Source organism: Ascidiella aspersa, chromosome 5 (assembly GCF_963924565.1).
Source record: "Ascidiella aspersa chromosome 5, kaAscAspe10.2, whole genome shotgun sequence".
NCBI classification, from domain to species: Eukaryota; Metazoa; Chordata; class Ascidiacea; order Phlebobranchia; family Ascidiidae; genus Ascidiella; species Ascidiella aspersa.
Genome location: NC_139451.1, coordinates 15,409,065 through 15,412,794, shown reverse-complemented (window position 1 = coordinate 15,412,794; position 3,730 = coordinate 15,409,065). Strand labels below are relative to the sequence as shown.

General features: G+C 35.5%; 1 pseudogene; it reads right to left on the bottom strand.

Moving 5' to 3' along the window:
- Positions 1–275: 275 nt before the first annotated feature.
- LOC146145079 (ATP-binding cassette sub-family C member 12-like) lies at positions 276–2,048 on the bottom strand (annotated as a pseudogene).
- Between the last annotated feature and the right edge of the window lie 1,682 nt (positions 2,049–3,730).

Here is a 3,730-nt window from a genome sequence, read left to right as displayed (position 1 = left end):
GATATTTATTGCGTGTTTGGCTTCAGAAGTTTTTACAACCACATTGACAGAAGTTAATGTAATTCAAGAAATTTAAAAATATTAAATCATTCATACATTTCGTTTATTTCAACGAAGAACGTGACTTTCTTCTGGAACACAACAATAATTCAGAAATAATAATGCACATTATTTGAATTAAATTTCACTAATATCTTTAATCGAACTAGTAGTAATAAAATTCACCGAAGCTTTTGTGGTGTTCTCAGCATTTCCAAAACTCAACAGAACAGCGTTTAATCATCATCACCTATGTAAGCCGGGTTGGAAATGCTTGCGTTACTGCTGCATTGATTTACACTCGAACCATGTTCGTGTGCTTCGTTTGTTGTAAAGAACTGGTGTTGGGAAACGTCGGTGTTAACACATTTGTTGGTGGCGTGAAACAGTTGCAAAAATTTCGAGTCACTATTTCTTAGAAGAGTTTGGGTTTTGTCGAATTCGACAACCTGTGAAACCAGTTGCTTGTAATAATAGTAGTAAAGACTTCAAAGTATTACCTGAAAAAAAAAAGTTAATAAATAAAAAGGTATCGGCTCTGATCCATGGGTATTTCCTGACATCCCTATAGTCAGGATAATTCGCATTACGTTAAATGCGTCATGGAAGGTTGCTAAGTTCACCGTGGGCAAAGAAGAAAAGTTTAATATATAAATCATACATTTTTAATGTGCTGCTGACCTCATGCGCTGACGTGTTTTTAAAGGCTTACAGGTGCGTCTGGAAGTAAAAAAAGTAAAAAAAAAACGTTGTTGTAAAGAACAATAGGGCGTATCGATTTACATGAGGATACTACAGAATTACTTTATTGAATTTTTGTCTTTTACTACGTATTTTTCACTGTATACTTTAAAATGATGATTTCCCACCGTGTTAGATTTTAGTAAATGCTTTACCTGTCCTTTTTCCATGACCAGTATCTTGTCGCAGGTGAGCACCGTGTTGATGCGATGAACGATGGTGAGGATCGTGCAATCCTTGAAAGCATCGCGGATCTCCGCTTGCACCAGACTGTCGGTCGCGCTGTCGATGGCGGCCGTCGCTTCGTCCAAAATAATAATTCGCGACTTTCGCAAGATGGCACGCGACATGCACACTAGCTGGCGCTCGCCAACGCTCAAGTTGTCGCCATTCTCCAATACTTCGCTCTCAAACTTTTCCGGAAGTCCGTCAATCGTTGAACAAATAACTGCTTACTGAGTGCAAAGTTTTGGTTTTTTATTTTTGTTTTGCTACCAGATTTTTGACATGACTGCCAAAGCTTGCCTAATCTCCTGATCCGAATGACGGCCAAATGGATCGAGATTGTCCTTCAAAGTGCCGCGGAACAATACTGGATCTCCTCCACTCCGTCGATGTGGATGCTTCCACCGGACAACTCCACTAAACGACACAAAGCAACTCCGAGAGATGATTCGCCTGAAAATGTGATGCGATTGTAAAACGAGAAACTCCTAGTACGCTAATACTACGAATCCGGGATTAGTTTGCTAACGTTCTAAGGCCATGGAAATACAAAAATGGCATTATTAATGTGTCTTCTTAAAATTGCGGTAGCTAATAGATATATAGCTGTGTTTTCCATACCTTTCTATTGTTTATACGTATCTATATACAAAACGTACTTACCTTATTTCGTAAACAAAAGCTTTAAAATGACTTGTTACAAGCAAGCCATTATAAAAAAAGACTAACCTACGTAACTAGCTTACTATTTTTTATAATGAAAAAAGAATCAGACTTTTTTTACTCAGAAAATAAAATATTGTTTATTTTTAAAACAATTTTAATGTATAGTTGACCTTATTCTAAATTTCATGATCATAATCACCACTAGCCGGTAATTATAGTGCATGATACATAAAACTAAGTAAAAAACATATTATAGAATTCGCAAAATTAAAATATGGAAAAAATCTAGTCTAGGATTGTATCAAAATTTGGCTAAAATGTGCTATGCACAACAAGCTAAAGTTACGTTTTGAGCCAGGGTTGCCAGATATTGGCATTTTAGGTCAAATAATATTTAGCATGAGTGCGAGACTGAAGCGAAATCAATAGAAAATACTGTTCTTGGTGATCAGCCAAAATTCCTTACAAATTTACAGAACGTATAAAAAGCTTTCCGTAAATTCCAACACCAAAATTTTATTACCGGAATTCTGTGGATGTTTTAGAAAAGGCTATGTAAAAAGTTATGATAACGCTGAAAAGTAAAAAATACTTTGCATGTAACCTATTGTAAACCTAGCACAAAGTTGTTTTGTTACTTGGCCTAAAAATAACAATTTTTAAATTTACGTTGTTAAAGTTGGTATAAACAAAGTTTGGGAGGCCTCGTGAGCCGTGGTTTTACTTCATCCCACAATGTTTCAAATAAACTCGGCCAAATTAGGACAGAAAGCTATACTGTCCTAATGATTTACAAACCGTTGGACACAGCAGTTAAAATTAGGACAACTTATTGTTTTTTGTCCGAATTTTAGGCCATCTGGCAACCCTGGCTGAGCGTCCATTCACTTTTATTAGACATTGTTTAACTGAAGCTACGATTGATTCATTAATTGAAAATTGTAGTGGTGTCGTCATAAACGCGACAGGTTCACTGCAGCAAAAGCCACACAAATACAAATGTTAGACTGGCGGTTGCTTTTTCTCCTTATTGGCTAATTCTTATGATTATTTTCTTTATGAAATTCTCCCCCCTTGGGGGTCGCGTCCCCCAGGTTGAGAAACACTGCATTAGATTGAATAAGCTAAAAAATTATATTTGATCTATAATAAACTGACTATAGCTATAAAAAAATGAGTTAATAAAAAAGTATTGTTTTGAAACATCTTTAAATAACAGTAACAATTGAGTTTTCGTTGACCTGTGATCGCGAACTTTAGTAGTTCTATCGGCCGACGCAAGAAAACATATCCAGTTTACTACATCGGCCATTAACCCATATTTTAAACAGTGAAAAATCGATACCAAACACTTTTTTTTTTCAAGTTTAAATATTTCGACTTTATATATATTTTCCCAGGACAGATGAAACGGAACTTTTTTTAGGGTGATATATGGACTCGAAATGGCACAAAGTGAAAAAAGGGATACTATCAGTTAAATTAAAATTAAAAAAACAGCCGACGCGGGTCCAGGAACGACACCGAATATCTGAGGATAGGACTTGTCGATGACGACCATCGTGGCAACAGAGACGTTCACGCCAACGGATATGGCGTCAAACCTAACAACGATTTTCTTTCATGTGAGCGGTGAAAGGAACGGAGTGCTTCGATATGTTTTAAAAATCTAAAAATTTTGCAAATTTTTTTAAAATAGATAAAAAAAGGTAGTTTATAAAGTTTAGGTTTTTAGGGACACTAGACTCCGTTGTGTTACAATTCGCATGAGCCTACAAATTGTCACACAAATACATAAGTGATATGCGTTTAATGAACAATTACCAATCCATACCGTTTTATCCCGGTAAATTAATTTACGCAATTTTGTTCATGATAATTAAATGTGAGGTGTCTTAATTTCCTTAGATAAACATTTTTGAAATAAAACACAATATTCATTTTATAATATCCAAAACTTTATTGCGGATTTACGTTTTCAGAAATTCGTCCTCTTTTTATATGCATGAATTCATTGTAATCCATGGGTTGTTGCCGCGATGTGAGATAGCAAAGGTGA